The sequence below is a fragment of the Pelophylax lessonae genome (genome assembly GCF_965119305.1).
Source record: "Pelophylax lessonae genome assembly, chromosome: 7".
Taxonomy (NCBI): domain Eukaryota; kingdom Metazoa; phylum Chordata; class Amphibia; order Anura; family Ranidae; genus Pelophylax; species Pelophylax lessonae.
The window spans coordinates 297762001-297780363 of record NC_138774.1 but is presented as its reverse complement, the minus strand read 5'-3'; positions in this window follow the sequence as shown (position 1 = coordinate 297780363).

Sequence of the window (18363 nt, the reverse complement as noted above, 5' to 3'; positions counted from 1 at the left end):
TATTGAGCAGCTGTGGGGCATCCTCAAACAGAAGGTGGAGGAGCGCAAGATCTCTAACATCCACCAGCTCTGTGATGTCATCATGGAGGAGGGGAAGAGGACTCCAGTGGCAACCTGTGAAGCTCTGGTGAACTCCATGCCCAAGAGGGTTAAGGCAGTGCTGGAAAATAATGGTGGCCACACAAAATATTGACACTTTGGGCCCTATTTGGACATTTGTAGTTAGGGGTGTACTCACTTTTGTTGCCAGCGGTTTAGACATTAATGGCTGTGTGTTGAGTTATTTTGAGGGGACAGCAAATTTACACTGTTATACAAGCTGTACACTCACTACTTTACATTGTAGCAAAGTGCAATTTCTTCAGTGTTGTCACATGAAAAGATAGAATAAAATATTTACAAAAATGTGAGGGGTGTACTTACTTTTGTGAGATACTGTGTGTGTATATATATATATATATATATATATATATATATATATATATTGTAGCAGGGTGCTGGTAAAACAGCTCCAAATGGCTGGGGAAGTGGTTGGTGGGATCGATGTTCCTCCACGGTTTCTTAGATTTTTCAATCTAAGGTAAAATCAGCAAAGACATTATGGTAGAGTGCTAGTCTTTACCCTTTATTAATAAAGTCCGTTCCGGGACTGGTTTTACTGGGAATCTGATAGAACTCTGGGTGGGACAGATTCCCAATTCCGTGGACCACAGTTTGTTGGTCTCTGGCTAGGCCTTGATTAGTGCAGCTGGACCCGGATCTCACAGAGTGTGGATGTCTCCAGGTGAGGAAGAAAATGGGAGCATGGCTGATTGTCTATGAAACCTGGGATATTATCGTTTGTTCCAGAAAGGACACTTACCTGAACAAGGACTTTAAAAGGACTACAAGCACAGTAAGGCTCAGTTGAGCGGAAATTTATTTAGTTTGTTTGGCCAGGAGCCGGTTTCTTTTGTTATGAACTTTTGAGAGTGCATCAAACCTGTCATTTTCTAAAGAAACTGTGAACGTGTCCCTGCCTTGAGTCTCATCCCCTACAATATATATATATATATATATATATATATATATATATACATATACACTATATTACCAAAGGAATTGGGACACCTGCCTTTACACGCACATGAACGTTAGTGGCATCCCAATCTTAGTCCGTAGGGTTCGATATTGAGTTGACCAACCCTTGGCAGCTATAACAGTTTTAACTCTTCTGGGAAGGCCGTCCACAAGGTTTAGGAGTGTCTATAAGAATTTTTGACCATTCTTTCAGAATTGCTTTTGTGAGGTCAGGCACTGATGTTGGATGAGGAGGCCTGGCTTGCAGTCTCTGCCCTAATTCATCACAAAGGTGTTCTGTTGTGTTGAGGTCAGGCCAGCCAAGTTCCTCCACCTCAAACTCGTTCATCCATGTTGTGCACTGGTCCAAATCATTTGGTCTAGGGGGGATTATGGTGTGGGGGTTGTTTTTCAGGGGTTGGGCTTGGCCCCTTAGTTCCAGTGAAGGGAACTCCTAAGGCATCGGCATACCAAGACATTTTGGGCAATTTCATGCTCCCAACTTTGTGGGAGGAGTTTGGGGATGGCCCCTTCCTGTTCTAACATGACTGCGCACCAGTGCTAAAAGCAAGGTCCATAAAGACATGGATGAGCGAGTTTGGGGAGGAGGAACTTGACTGGCCTGCACAGAGTCCTGACCTCAATCCAATGGAACACTTTTGGGATAAATTAGAGTGCAGACTGCGAGCCAGGCCTTCTCATACAATATCAGTGTCTGACCTCACAAATGCACTTCTGGTCAAACATTCCCATAGACACTCCTAAACCGTGCGGACAGCCTTCCCAGAAGAGTTGAAGCTGTTATAGCTGCAAAGGATGGGCCAACTCAATATTGAACCCTACGGACTAAGACTGGGATGCCAATAAAGTTCATGTGCGTGTAAAGGAAGGCGTCCCAATACTTTTGACAACATAATGTGTATCTGATGCTAGGTTCAGTGTAAGGACAGCCTGACTGGTCACCGGCGTGCACAATATTAATTTTTTACAAGGCAAGCTGCTCTTGTTGCGTGCTTCCCAAGAGTGTGGTGATGCCTGAATATTGAAGAGGTCTCTACTGATCACCCTTATGGCTCCACAAACAGCCACAGTCTCTTTTAGCTAATAAGAAATTTGACTTAAACCTCAAAGTTCTAAAAAGTCTTAGGTATTTGGAACACAAGCAATGGTGGAGGGGAGGAGGGGGGGAGGAAAAAATGTTAGAAATTTTTCTCCGTGCCTAAAATTCTCATACACCAATCAGTCATAATATTCTGACCACTGACAGGTAAAGTGAATAACATTGATTATCTCGTTACAATGGCATCTGGAACTGGGCAGCAAGTGAACATGCCATTCCTGAAGTTGATGCATTCAAAGCAGAAAAAAAAGACAATTGTAAGGATTTGAGGGACTTTGAAAAGGTCCAAATTGTAATGTCTAGATGACGGGGTCAGAGCAACTCCAAAACTGCAGCTCTTGCGGGATGTTTCCCGTCTGCAGTGGTCAGAACCAACCAAAAGTGGTCCATGGAAGGAAAACCAGCCAACCGGTAACAGGGTCATGGGCGGCCAAGGTTCTTTGATAGAGGTGGGGGAAGGCTCATTGATGGAGGTGGGGGGAGGCTTATTATTGTGGGTGCAGAGGGAAGGCTAATTGATGAAAGTAGGAGGGGCTCATTAATGGAGGTAGGGAGGGAAAGCTCATTAATGGAGGTGGGGAGGGAAGGATCATTGATGGAGGTGGGGAGGGAAGGCTTATTGATAGAGGTTAGAGGGGAAGGCTCATTGATGGGTGTGGGGGGGGGGTCATTAATGGAGGTGGGGAGGGAAGGCTCATTGATGGAGGTGGGGAAGGAAGGCTCATTGATGGAGGTGGGGAGGGAAGGATCATTGATGGAGGTGGGGAGGGAAGGCTTATTAATAGATGTTAGAGGGGAAGTCTCATTGATGGGTGTGGGGGCTCATTAATGGAGGTGGGGAGGGAAGGCTCAGTGATGGAGCTGGGGAGGGAAGGCTCATTGATGGAGGTGGGGGGAGGCTCATTGATGGAGGTGGGGAGGGAAGGCTCATTGATGGAGGTGAAAGGCGGCTCATTGATGGGGAGGCAAGGCTCATTGATTGTGATGGGGGAGGGGGGGGGGTCATTAAGGTGGGAAAGGAAGGCTCATTCATGAAGGTAGGGAGGAAGGGCTTGTTGATAGATGTGGGGAGGAAAGGTTAATTAATGGAGGTGGGGAAGGAAGGCTCATTGATATATGTGATGAGGGAAGGCTCATTAATGGAGGTGGGGAGGGAAGGCTCATTGATGGAGGTGGGGGGAGAGGCTCATTGATGGAGGTGGGGATGAAAGGCTCATTGATGGAGGTGGGAAGAGGAGACTCATTGACTGAGGTGGGGAGGGAAGGCTCATTGGTAAAGGTAAGGTAGGAAGGCTCATTCATGGAGGTGAGGAGGGAAGACTCAATGAGGAAGGTAGGGAGGAAAGTCTGGCCTGTGTAGTCCAATCCAATAGAAGATCCACTGGAGCTCAAATTGCTGGAAAAAGGAATGTATGTTCTGATAGAAAGGCATCAGAAGAAGGAAAACCAGCCAAATGGCAACAGGGTCATGGGCAGTCAAGGCTCATTGATAGCGGTGGGTGGGGGGGGGGGTGCTCATTGATGGAGATGGGGGAGGCTCATTGATGGGGGTGCAGAGGGAAGGCTCATTGATGGAGGTGGGGTGGCTCATTAATGCAGGTGGGGAAGGAAGGCTCATTGATGGTGGTGGGGGGGGAAGGCTCATTAATGGTGGTGGGGGGGAAGGCTCATTAATGGTGGTGGGGGGGAAGGCTCATTAATGGTGGTGGGGAGGGAATGCTTATTGATGAAGGTGGGGAGGGAAGGCTCATTGATGGAGGTAGGGGAGGGAAGGCTTAATAATGGAGGGGGGGGGGCTCATTGATTGAGGTGGGGATGGAAGGCTCATTGATGGAGGTGGAGAGGGAAGGCTCAATGATGAAGGTGAGAAGGGAAGGCTGGCCTGTGTAGTCCAATACAATAGAAGAACCGCTGGAGCTCAAATTGCTGGAAAAGTGAATGCCAGTTGTGATAGAAAGGTGTCAGAACACACAGAGCATCGCAGTGTGTTGTGTATGGGGCTGTGTGGCTGCAGACCAGTCAGGGTGACTATGCAGACCTGTGACCACAGCCAGAAGCACTTACGATGGCAACTTGAACATCAGAACTGGAGCAATTGAAGAAGGTAGCCTTGTCTGTTAAATGCAAGAATCATTTGAGGAACACAACAATGAGCTTGAGGTGTTAATTTGGCCTCCAGAATCTCCAGAACTCAATCTACTTGAGCATCTGTGGGATGTGCTGGAAAAACAAGTCAGGTCCATGGAAGCCCCACCCCACCTACAAGACTTAAAAGATATTCTAGTGACGGCATGATGCCAGATATCACAGCCTACCTTCAGAGGTCTAGTGAAGTCCATGCCTTGATGGGTTGAGGTATTGGATTGGCCTCCAAATTCTCCAGATCTCAATCCAATCAGGAATTTGCTGAAAAATCCAAGGAGGTCCTACCTCACAACCTACAAGACTTTAAGGATCTGCTATTGATGGCTTGGTACCTAGATACCACAGCATACCTTCAGAGATCTAGTGAAGTCCATGCCTTGACGGGATCGGGTATTGGATTGGCCTCCAAATTCTCCAGATCTCAATCCAATCAGGAATTAGCTGGAAAATCCTAGGAGGTTCTACCTCACAACCTACAAGACTTTAAGGATCTGCTATTGATGGCTTGGTACTTAGATACCACAGCATACCTTCAGAGGTCTAGTGGAGTCCATGCCTCGATGGGCTATGGTAAGTGGCCATAATGTTATGTCAGATCGGTGTACATAAATAGTTTAAAAAAGTATCCCTGTTCATATATTTGAAGACTTTTTTTTGCAACCTTGTATACATTAATCACCATCTTCTGCCTTTGCGTTTGATGGTGGCGCCGTAGTGGGCCGAGCTGCACATCAGAGGCCTCACTTTTCAAAGGCAATAAACACATTCTGTGCATTACGAATTCTACAAACTTATCATTAAGTCTGTTATATATTTTCTTCTCAAATCTAGAAATAAATATCAGAAATAGTATGCGGGTCTTGCATAGCTGGGATTGTATGACTTTTATTACAACATTGAGCTCCATGTGCCCGAAAAGGAAAATTTGCTACAAAAGTAAATATAAGGTCATTAGGCTAAAAAAGTAACATTAGGAAAAGTAACGTTAGAAGAGTAACATTAGAAAAGTAACATTGGTATTACCGCCAACTGCTAAAGAAAAGTTTTCTTATGACCCCTTTAGGGAGCTTTGATCTAAATCAGATTTGTGCCATTATTGGATGACGCGGGAGGCGCAATAAGACCTCCAATTAAAATTTTTCCTTCTTTTAGTTTTACGAGATACAAATAAACCATCTTGCAGTTGGTGAAATATAAATCCTGTGTATTATCACAAGGCGGGTATGTAGAAATTCTCCATATAATTACTAATGTATGCGATTACGGAGGTGTGATTATTAACACATGGTAGAACCGGCTGGTTACATTCGTTTAAAACTGTTGGCAAACAATCGGTAAAATGTTCTGACTCAAGCTATGGTACGGTTCAGAAATAATGCACCTTTTTATGACTTGACTAGGGGATTAAAGATGATTTGTCTCCATTCTGCTCTGACCATCACTCTCCTCCTCCATTCTAAATAACCACATGACCACAGGTTGGAGTTAAATGGCCATAGCAGCCTTTTATTAACAAACTGTATACATAACAGGTAAATAACACGTTAAACCCAGTTTTTTACTAGAGCCTCAAGGTCCCGGTAGGCATCAAAGAAGGAGGTACCTGCGTCCGACTTAATTAGGCCTCCAGCCGCCACAGCACCAGCTCGAAGACAACCAGTCATAGGTACCAACATACCAACTACTGGGAGCCGTACCTCAGACGGGTCCCTACCAAGTATAAGTTTGCACCATCAGGGAGCCGTACCTCAGACGGGTCCCTACCAAGTATAAGTTTGCACCATACTAACCTACCAGGACCTTGTACCCCGTTTGCTGCCATGACAAAGAACCACCCCAAAAGAAGAAAGTCTTTGTTAAAACAAAAACCAAAAAACAAGGACGGTGGACCGTAAAACCTAAAGTCAGAGAAAAAAACAAGAAAATACAAGAAATTGGGAGGGAGGGTGGAAAATTTTCCCCAATGCAGCTTTCTTCTGACTGAAGACTTCCTGAGGTCCCTAGCTTGGCCTCTCCCTGTAGCTCCACCCCTTCCTGGCCAAAACACCAATTAAAAGTCCCACCACTTATATTTTCTATCATACTGGGCTGAAAACCCCTCCTTGTCCCAAACCCCTTTAACCCCTGTCATGCCGGCCCTCCATCCATGTCTCTTCTCTCCTGTACTCTGGGCTGAAACTTGTGGGGGCCGGGCAGGCCGGCTCAGACTTTTATTGTCTCACTGTACAGGCTGACCTGGCCACCTACCCTACGTTTTCTACTGTAAGTGCAACATCAACATAGACACTTTGGTGGAGATACTATAGGTCTAAACTCCCCCAACAAAGATAATGTCTCCTCAGGTGGCAAAGCACCTGGGTCAATGTACATGAAGCACCCTCCTAGTCAGGTGCTAGATAGTTAGTGCCGTTTTTGGCTCTGGCTGCTTATCAGTAGAGCATCAGGCTAAAGTTATGTGCTTTTCTGCTTATCGATGTAGCACCCTCCAAGGTAGGTGCTAGGTAAAGTATAGTAGGCCTTGTCTGCTTATCAGCAGGGCCATGATTTTCAGCTAGGCTGGCATGTGTTACCAGGTGTGCCTGTTGAGTTGGGGAGCCTCCCCACTGTATCCCAATGAGGGCTCTCATTGGGCAATGGAGGAAACCTGACCAATAGCACACCAATGTCAGGTCACCTGTGGCCAGGTGACAACTGCACCCAGTTGGAGGCAGGGGCGCAGCGCAAGGTAATGAACCCGATTAGCAGACTGCGGATGGACCGGAACGTGAGCCCAAGATTCCCCAGGGCGCGGAGTCTAAGACCCAGCAGGTGTTCACCAGAGCCTCTAGTGATTAGGATGGATTTGGCTGCAGCTGGGCCCAGGTCGCGCCCCCTGGGGTTGCCCAGGTCATGCTCCGTAGGGAGAGAAGGGAAGCAGCCACACAGGACACACGGAATGGTGATGGGTAAGCCGAGGTCGGGGTAACAGGCAGACAAGGGTAACCAAGGGACAGGCCAAAGGTCAGGGTAACAGGCAAACAGGAATAGTCAGAGACAAGCCAAAGTCGGTACACAGAAAAGTAGATCAAGCACACGGCAAACAGGAAACAGGAACAAACATTGTTGAACAGCAAAGCAGACCTGCAGTGCACTGGTAAATATAGACTTCCTGTGATGACCTGGGGTGGGGCAGGAACAGGAAGTAGAGGTGATAAAAAGGAACCAGAAGTGCATTCTGACCTCTAATACAGACATGAAGGGACAGGTAAGCTTGCCAACCACTATTGCAAGTCCATGGCAACCAAGGCTTGTATCCATCCTGGAAGGGCAGATTCTGCTGCAGAACATTCTGGGAGAAGGTATCAGTTTGTGGGGAGCACATGGCAGGGCAGATTGTCTTTGGCTGGAAACAGAGTCCCAGGAGGGAGGTGACGGCTGTCTCTCCTCCTGTCAAGAGGAATCGGGTGTCCCAGGCGGCTTGCCTGAGGTGATACAGGGCTGAGCTGAGCTGCAGAGAGGATCCAGTGTGCTGAGGAGCAGCGGAGCTGTGGGGGGGTTGAGTTTCAGGGAAGCATTCCCAGTCGTGAGTAATGCAAACTGCCCCTGGGGGTCTCCCTAGCAGAGGGGACCACTCCAGAGAAGGTCAGAGGGATCCAGGAGCTAGCTAGCTGGTACAGGATCAAAGTAAAGGGGTTGCTAGAGTTGACTCTGAAGAGCGAAGGGGGTGCCAGTGGTTGGGCCCTGAAGTGCAAAGTGCACAGCTTTAAGAGTTGCAGCAGCATTACAAGAGACTACCTCAGTCAGTGAAGACTACAGGGAGTGCTTTAAAGGACTTTTGAGCTATGAGGAATGGTTAGAAGTCAAGTTTATTTCACCGACAGTGAGTCAGATTCTCAAGCGCCAACGGCGTTGATCGGCATTCAGCCAGCGTCAAATATTGATGTTGGACTTGTTGCAGCCACCTTTTGTCTACATGCACCCAGCAATGGCTGCTTGGTGGGTTGGCGACAACAGTGGACCATGCCTAACACTACCCTAACTGACTAACCCTAATATTTTACCCTTCAAACCATATCCCCTAACTCTGTAACCCAAACCTTAACCCTAATTCTCTAGCTCTAACCCTCCATACCCTTAACTATCTAACCCTAACCCTCCATACCCTTAACTATCTAACCCTAACCTTGTTGAAACAGCCACTTGTAGCCTCCATTGTACCAAGGTAACAGCCTTGCAGCACTGTTGGAAGACAGGGACAGAGCGTTGTCACCCTATAACAGGAAGTGCCTGAACAAGGGTCTTCACAGCAGGATCACCTGAGATTATTTTAATATCAGCTTAAAGAAGACTTTTGGAAAGACTTGTTCTTCTCAAGGGCAACCAATCCAATTTAAACCCGTACTGGAAAAGTTATATCCGTTGAATTAAGGTTGGAATCCATATACAGGCCGTTCTAATCTCAGAGACATTGATAGAAGTAAAGTAGTTTCAGCTGTCCATACACGTAACTTGTACTTTGCGTATTACACTGCATTACATCTCTGTAGCATGTTTTAATCCAGTTAAACCGAGAAGACAATTTGGGATGAATTATCTCCAAGTACATCTGCAACCACTCGGAGGAGGACCTAGCCTGACTCCGTCTCTGTGTATCCTGGCACCATCTGCCTCTGCAGCCTGTTGCAGTTTTCTTGGCACGACTCTTTTTTTATAATCTATTTCAACGATTGGCCTTTGTTCGCTCATTAGAATATCACCGCCATCAAGGTGCGAGTCCATCCAAAAGACGAGGATCTCCTAAGACAGACTCTTACCTGGTGGCCCACCGGCGTGTCTGAACAGGACGTGAAATTGGCTGCTTAATGAGTCAGAAGTTAGGAAAGAAAAGAAAAAGTATTTGATGGAAGCTGATCCAGATGGGAGCCGCCTGGAACATTACAACGCCGCGTTTTACAGGTCCAGGTTTTATAGCGAATCGCCGTACGGAATGACTGGCTTGGCCGCCGTCCAGAAATCCGCTGCGCTTGTTAATTAGCATCCCAATTTCTTTGTTTTCTTCACGCAGAACATTAAAAACTTGGGTGTTCCAGCATGACGATGAAAGCGAAAAATATTAACCACAAAAAAGAGTAAAAATCAATTGAATCCCCGCCTCTGATAAACCGTCCCGCGCTCCCAGTCCCTTTTATACTAAAAAAGACATCCAATATATTTCTCCTCCAATGGAATTTTTTTTTCTTTAATAATAGCAGTTTGATATTGATAATAATTGGTAAACCTGAACCGCATGGTATTGAGTGTAATAAAAAAGTGTCATAACCAACTGCCATTTTTTTCTAGCTGAGATAATTCTCCTTTTTGTTGCAGTTTAGGGCTGTTGGTTTCCTGCAACTTTGTTGCTGCTACTTCCTGTCTATTACCACTCCAGTGATGGCTGCATGGTATCTCCTGTGGTGGGATTCCTGATAGTGACAACAGTGGACCATCCCTAACCCTAACTGTCTAACCTTAACCCTTAACCCCAACCGTAATTCTTTAACCCTAACCCCTCACACCAAATCCCTAACCCTAACTGTCTAACCTTAACCCTTAACCCCAACCCTAATTCTATAACCCTAACCCCTCACACCAAATCCCTAACCCTAACTGTCTAACCTTAACCTTTAACCCCAACCATAATTCTTTAACCCTAACCCCTCACACCAATTTCCTAACCCTAACTGTCTAACCTTAACCCCAACCCTAATTCTATAACCCTAACCCCGAACACCAAATCCCTAACCCTAACTGTCTAACCTTAACCTTTAACCCCAACCGCAATTCTTTAACCCTAACCCCTCACACCAATTTCCTAACCTTAACCCTTAATCCCCAACCGCAATTCTTTAACCCTAACCCCTCACACCAATTTCCTAACCTTAACCCTTAATCCCCAACCGTAATTCTTTAACCCTAGCCCCTCACACCAAATCCCTAACCCTAACTGTCTAACCTTAACCCTTAACCCCAACCCTAATTCTATAACCCTAACCCCGAACACCAATTTCCTAACCCTAACTGTCTAACCTTAACCCCAACCCTAATTCTATAACCCTAACCCCTCACACCAAATCCCTAACCCTAACTGTCTAACCTTAACCTTTAACCCCAACTCTAATTCTTTAACCCTAACCCCTCACACCAAATCCCTAACTGTCCAACCTCAACCCTTTACCCCAACCCTAATTCTATAACCCTAACCCCTCACACCAAATCCCTAACCCTAACTGTCCAACCTTAACCCTTAACCCCAACCCTAATTCTATAACCCTAACTGTCTATCCCTTAACCCTAATTTTCAAACTCTAGCCCTAACCATAACCCTTATTCTCTAATTCTTACCCTAATCCCTCACACCTAATCCCTAACCCTAATTGTCTAACCATAACCTTCAAATAATATCCTCTAACCCTCTAACCCTGATCCCAATTCCCTAACTCTAACCCTAATGTTTTCACACCAATCCCTAACCCTTATTGTCTAAAATTAACCCTTAACCCCAAACCTAATACTTTAACCCTAACCACTCACCCCAAACCACTCACCCCAAATCCCTAACTGTCTAACCCTTAACCCTATTTTTCTAACTCTATCCCTAACCCTAACTCTACTTCTCTGATTCTAACCCTAACCCCCCACACCTAATCCCTAACCCTAACTGTCTAACCCTAACCTTCAAATCATATCCCCTAACCCTTTAACCCTAATCCCAATTCCCTAACTCTAACACTAATCCTTTCACACCAAATCCCTAACCCTGACTGTCTAAGTCTAAACCCCAACCCTAATTCTCTAACTCCAATCTTTTTACTCTAACGGTAACAGCAATGTCCTGTCCTGGAGCCCTTTCCATCATTCCTGGGGCCCTAGCCACTGGTCCTCGGGCCCTTGCCATTGTCCCAAGGCCCTTTCTATTGGTTCCTGAGCCCTTTCCTCTGGTCCCGGGCCCTCCCTTCTGAGCTAAGGGCCCTTCCCTCTAAACCCGGGGCCCTGCCCTCCACCCCAGGGTCCTTCCCACTGATCCTGGGACCCATTATTTACAGTTACAGTGGGACTTTCTCATGTGTCCTGCAGCAGGCTTCCTTCCTGCCATCTTGGGCCCCCCACAGTGGCAGAATGCCTTGCCACTGGTCCCAGGTCCTTTCCCACTGTCTGGAGGTCCTTTCCATTGGTCCAGGGGCCCTTTTCATCAGTTCCGGGGCCCTTTATATTGGTTCCTGGGCCCTTTGCTCTGGTCCCAGGGCCCTCCCCTCTTAACCCACGGCCCTTCCCACTGTTCCTGGGGCCAGGAGCGGACTGACCATTCGGGGATTAGGGCACTGCCCGAGGGCCCAGGGTCAGTAAGCCAGGAACTTCCATGCAGGCTATGCTGTGGTAGATATTTAAATGCCCACTCTATGTGGCTGAGCTGCAATTTGTAGGTGGGGCTTTGTGTGGCTTAAGTGTGGACACAGGGGGCCCCATGATCTCTGATTGCCCGGGGGCCCCATGAGTTGTCAGTTCACCCCTGCCTGGGGCCCTTTATTACCATCCCACTACGGGATTTTTTCACATGTTCTGCAGCTGGCCTCCTTCCTGCCATCTCAGGGCCCCCCCCCCCCCCAAAGTGGCAGAACCTCAGGGCCTGGTCACAAATGCGACCTCTGCGACCCTGGTAGTTCCGCCACTGGTCTCCACCAGGAATGCATGGGGCTGGGTGACAACAAAGAACACTAATTAGGAGAGAATTGTCACTCAATAACAGGAAGTACCTGAGCAAAGTTCCTGATGGGAGGGATCATTAGGCATTATTGTAATGAAAGGTATGTAAACAGCATTTGAAATGACATTAACTGGTTAAAGAGTCTGGTGACTGGCATTGGTTTCACTTTGCAGGCCTAAGGACACTGTGGGGTCTATTTATCAAAATGTTACATAACCTTTCACCCGGTGAAAGTCCCTGTATGCTTGCTTTGTGTGAAGGGGGCCAAAAAACAAATGTTCTTTGTCTATTTTCTGTAACGGTCGAATGTTTTTCATTGATTTAAATTGGGAAAAAAAAAACTGTATTTGGCCACTAGGTGGTGTTGAGTAACATATACTTGGGTTGGACCACATTTGACCACTAGATGGTGCTAAATACCATATACTTTGCACCATCTAGTGGTCAAAAGTGGTCCAACATGCTCAGATGTAAGCTCTATTATAATTTTCCTCTTTGGTCAACCAGAGGAGAACACCTGGGTAGCCAATTGTGGGTGTGTCAAAAATTTCAAAGGGAGGGGCTTAAAACTTTAACTGTAACATATGCCGCGGTCCTTGTACCAAAGAAATAGAATTTAATTAATGTCCTGCAAGTGACTGTCTGAAAGACACACATAAACCTCAGCACCATGGAATGTACACAAGGAACTATTCCATTACGTAGGTTTTCTGCACGCAGCTGATCTTAAAGAATCCCTTCATAAGTAGTCAGTGACTACCGGCAACTGTTATACAATATAAAGAGTGTCATAATCAGGAGTATGAAATATAAAGTGCGGGGGTCAGGAGTGTGTAATGTACAGAGTGCAGGAGTCAGGAATGTGTAACGTACAGAGTGCAGGGGTCAGGAGTGTGTAATGTACAGAGTGCAGGGGTCAGGAGTGTGTAATGTACAGAGTGCAGCGGTCAGAAATATGTAATGTACAGAGTGCAGGGGTCAGGAATGTGTAACGTACAGAGTGCAGGGGTCAGGAATGTGTAATGTACAGAGTGCGGGGGTCAGGAGTGTGTAATGTACAGAGTGCAGGAGTCAGGAATGTGTAATGTACAGAGTGCGGGGGTCAGGAGTGTGTAATGTACAGAGTGCAGGAGTCAGGAATGTGTAATGTACAGAGTGAAGGGGTCAGAAGTGTGTAATGTACAGAGTGCAGGGGTCAGGAGTGTGTAATGTACAGAGTGCGGGGGTCAGGAATGTGTAATGTACAGAGTGCAGGGGTCAGGAGTGTGTAATGTACAGAGTGCAGGAGTCAGGAATGTGTAATGTACAGAGTGCAGGGGTCAGGAGTGTGTAATGTACAGAGTGCGGGGGACAGGAGTGTGTAATGTACAGAGTGTGTAATGTACAGAGTGCAGGGGTCAGGAGTGTGTAATGTACAGAGTGCAGGGGTCAGGAGTGTGTAATCACTCACCTGACAAGGCAGTTTACAGTGAACTCAAGTCCTCCCTCAGCCGGTTCATGTGACTGCAGCCAAGAAGGAGCTCCTTTGCACTGAACTGCCACTGACTGTCTAAGTTCTGACAAGTGGCAGCACTTGGGGTGCCTAATGACTGTCAGCTGTGCGACCCCCACTTATCCCCCCCCTTATCTACGCCATTGCCTCGAATCCTGGAAGTGCTGCTATTGGCAGGATCTCCAGGTAAGTAGTTCAGTATCAAGTTAAAAAGTAATTTTGCTAAGTACACAGCCTACGGTGCCGAAATATAGATTTGGGGTTCCGCCCTCTATAATAAGTTACATTGTATCTGCTGAGTAAAGTGAATCCAGAGGAAATCATTCACAGAGGCGGGTGAATCTCATATCACAATCTGGTTTCAGGTAACATCCAGGATGTACTGTAGATATATATTTTTTATTTTTGGCGCAGGGTCGCCGCGGGCTCTGAACCTTTCCCAGGGTGCACCTGGAAATGACAATGGCAGATGTTCTGCACAGAGAGCATGCTGGGAGATCGTATAATGCGCTCAGCTTACCGTCCAGACTCAGAGGATCTGCAATAACGACTTGGAAGGGCAGCAGGTATTAAACCTGCGCGGCTTACGTTTGTTCCGTGGCCAGGCGCGCCATAAAAACACGTCCTTTCTGGGAAGCTGGAACCATTGTAGGGGGGGAGGGGGGGGGGGGCAGCCGTCATAGGAGGGGGTCCGTCCGGGATGAAATGCCATCCCCCCTCCCCCAGCGGGGGACCCAATAACCTGCATGACGAAACTACCTACAGCAGTGTTCTCTATGACCCTGTCCGGAAATAACCCTCCTGCAGCCCATATATCAGGAATTACAGCGTGCATGTCCCGTCCCCCCCTCCCGTGGTGCTGAACGACGCTGATTGCGGTAGTTAATGTCATAGTACAGGGGGTGGTCAGAATCCTAAAAACTGAATCAGACCGGCTTCCAGACACAAAATGTGACAGTAGATGTAAACTTGACATGTGCTGATCTACTGCAGCCTCTTTGCAGCCACTTCCTGTCTCCATACACTCCAGTGATGGCTGCATGGTGTTTCTTGGGGGCGGGTTTCCTGATGGTGACACCAGTGGGCTGTGTCTGTGTATTGTGTGATGAAAGAGCCACTTGTGACAGGGTGACAACGCCAGAGTGCAATTGGGAGACAGGGACAGAGCGTTGTCACCCTATAACTGGAAGTGCCTGAAAGGGGACCTTTATGGCAGGATAACCAGGGATTAGGTTAATGAAAGCTGCAGATGTAACACTATTCAATGGCCCCTTGTAGTCCCCATTGGAAGGTCATGTGACAGGGTGACCACACAGGAGTACCATTGGGAGACTGGGACAGAGCGTTGTCACCCTATAACAGGAAGTGTCTGAATAAGGATCTTCATGGCGCGATCATCACCAGGAATTAGGTTAATGAAAGCTGCAGATGTAAAAATATTTAATGCCCACTTGTAGACTCTATCAGAAGCCTGGGTGACAACGCAAGAGCACAACTGGGATACAAGGACAGATCGTTGTCACCCTATAACAGGAAGTGCCTGAAAGAGGATCTTTATGGCAGGATCACCGGGGATTAGGTTAATGAAAGCTGCAGATGTAACAATATTTAGTGCCCACTTGTAGCCTCTATTAATAGAGTGACAACACAGGGGTACCATTGGGAGACGGGGACAGAGCGTTGTTGTCACCCTATAACAATAAGTGCCTGAAAGGGGACCTTTATGGCGGGATCACCAAGAATTAGGTTAATGAAAGCTGCAGTTGGTACAATATTTAATACCCACTTGTACCCTCTATTAGTAGAGTGACAACACAGGGGTACCATTGGGAGACAGGGACAGAGCGTTGTCACCCTACAACAGGAAGTGCCTGAAAGGAGACCTTTATGGCAGGATCACCAGGGATTATTTTAATCAAAGCTGTAGATGTAACAATATTTAATAGCTACTTGTAGTCCCCATTGGAAGCGCATGTGACAGGGTGACAACACAGGAGTACCATTGGGAGACAGGGACAGAGCGTTGTCACCCTATAACAGAAAGTGCCTATGGCAGGATCACCAGGGATTAGGTTAATGAAAGCTGCAGTTGGTACAATATTTAATACCCACTTGTAGCCTTTATTAGTAGAGTGACAACACAGAGGTACCATTGGGAGACGGGGGACAAAGCGTTGTCACCCTATAACAGGAAGTGCCTGAAAGGGGACCTTTATGGTGGGATCACCAGGGATAAGGTTAATGAAAGCTGCAGATGTAAAAATATTTAATGCCCACTTGTAGTCTCTATCGGAAGCCTGGGTGACAACGCAAGAGCACAACTGAGATACAAGGACAGAGCGTTGTCACCCTATAACAGGAAGTGCCTGAAAGAGGACCTTAATGGCGGGATCACCAGGGATTAGGTTAATGAAAGCTGCAGATGTAACAATATTTAATACCCACTTGTAGCCTCTGTTAGTAGAGTGACAACACAGGGGTACCATTGAGAGACAGGGACAGAGTGTTGTCACCCTACAACAGGAAGTGCCTGAAAGGGGACCTTTATGGCAGGATCACCAAGGGTTAGGTTAATGAAAGCTGCAGATGTAACAATATTCAATGCCCACTTGTAGCCTCTATCAGAAGCCTGGGTGACAACGCAGGAGCACAACTAGGATACAAGGACAGAGCGTTGTCACCCTATAACAGGAAGTGCCTGAAATGGGACCTTTATGGCGGGATTACCAGGGATTAGGTTAATGAAAACTGCAGATATAACAATATTCAATGCCCACTTGTAGCCTCTATTAGAGTGACAACACAGGGGTACCATTGGGAGACGGGGACAGAGCGTTGTCACCCTAAACAGGAAGTGCCTGAAAGGAGACCTTTATGGCGGGATCACCAGGGATAAGGTTAATGAAAGCTGCAGATGTAACAATATTCAATGCCCACTTGTCTCTATCAGAAGCCTGGGTGACAACGCAGGAGCACAACAAGGATACAAGGACAGAGCGTTGTCACCCTATAACAGGAAGTGCCTGAAAGGGGACCTTTATGGCGGTATCGTATCACCAGGGATTAGGTTAATGAAAGCTGCAGATGTAACAATATTCAATGCCCACTTGTAGTCTCTATCAGAAGCCTGGGTGACAACGCAGGAGCACAACTGGGATACAAGGACAGAGCGTTGTCACCCTATAACAGGAAGTGCCTGAATAAGGATCTTCATGGCGGGATCATCAGGGATTGTATTAATGAAAGCTGCAGATGCAACAAAAATGAATAGCCACTTGTAGCCTCCTATTAGCACGTGAAAGGGTGACAACACAGGAGTACCAGATCATTCCATAGATCTGTAGGATCTGGTTCCTGGAGCTGGCCATACACCATACAATCTCCTTCACACTGCGTAACATGAGGACAACCCAAAACAATTCCTTCCATGGGTATCAAACAGGCAAACGCTTCCACTAAATGGTTGCTGGTGGATTGTCCAATCAGATTGTACAGTGAGTGGTCACCTTAAGAATTGCCTATAGGAAACCAGAAAGATGTAATGCTGCTCAGAGGGCGGGATTTCCCTCATCGGGGGTTCCGGGATTTGGGTCTTCTGGGAATTGTAGTTCATTATCAGCGCACAGGCGGCCCCGCTCGTAAAGTTGGCGTTGGCGGAGAGGTGCTGAGTGCTCCCCGTTATTATAATTCCCGTAGATTGTGTGAAGTCGGGTTGTCACTTACTGAGCTTTCCCTGGGAGGGATTTCCTCCTCTCCGGAGGAGTTCGGTTTCCATTCCCTCCTTTATTCTCTATTTAAAAGACATTTAAAACCTCGTAAAAGGTGATCAGCCGGAATGTCCTGGCACAGGGAGAGCGCCACACACTGTACAACCCAGCGGAGGGGGGCAGAGGGAGAGCGCCACACACTGTACAACCCAGCGGAGGGGGGGCAGAGGGAGAGCGCCACACACTGTACAACCCAGTGGAGGGAGGGGGCAGAGGGAGAGTGCCACACACTGTACAACCCAGCGGAGGGGGGGGCAGAGGGAGAGCGCCACACACTGTACAACCCAGCGGAGGGGGGGCAGAGGGAGAGCGCCACACACTGTACAACCCAGCGGAGGGGGGGGGAGAGGGAGAGCGCCACACACTGTACAACCCAGCGGAGGGGGGGGGGGGAGAGGGAGAGCGCCACACACTGTACAACCCACCGGAGGGGGGGGGGGGAGAGGGAGAGCGCCACACACTGTACAACCCAGTGGAGGGGGGGGGGAGAGGGAGAGCGCCACACACTGTACAATCCAGTGGAGGGGGGGGGGAGAGGGAGAGCGCCACACACTGTACAACCCAGTGGAGGGGGGGGAGAGGGAGAGCGCCACACACTGTACAACCCAGCGGAGGGGGGGGGAGAGGGAGAGCGCCACACACTGTACAACCCAGCGGAGGGGGGGGGAGAGGGAGAGCGCCACACACTGTACAACCCAGCGGAGGGGGGGGGGAGAGGGAGAGCGCCACACACTGTACAACCCAGCGGAGGGGGGGCAGAGGGAGAGCGCCACACACTGTACAACCCAGCGGAGGGGGGGCAGAGGGAGAGCGCCACACACTGTACAACCCACCGGAGGGGGGGCAGAGGGAGAGCGCCACACACTGTACAACCCAGCGGAGGGGGGGCAGAGGGAGAGCGCCACACACTGTACAACCCAGCGGAGGGGGGGGGAGAGGGAGAGCGCCACACACTGTACAACCCAGCGGAGGGGGGGGAGAGGGAGAGCGCCACACACTGTACAACCCACCGGAGGGGGGGGGGAGAGGGAGAGCGCCACACACTGTACAACCCACCGGA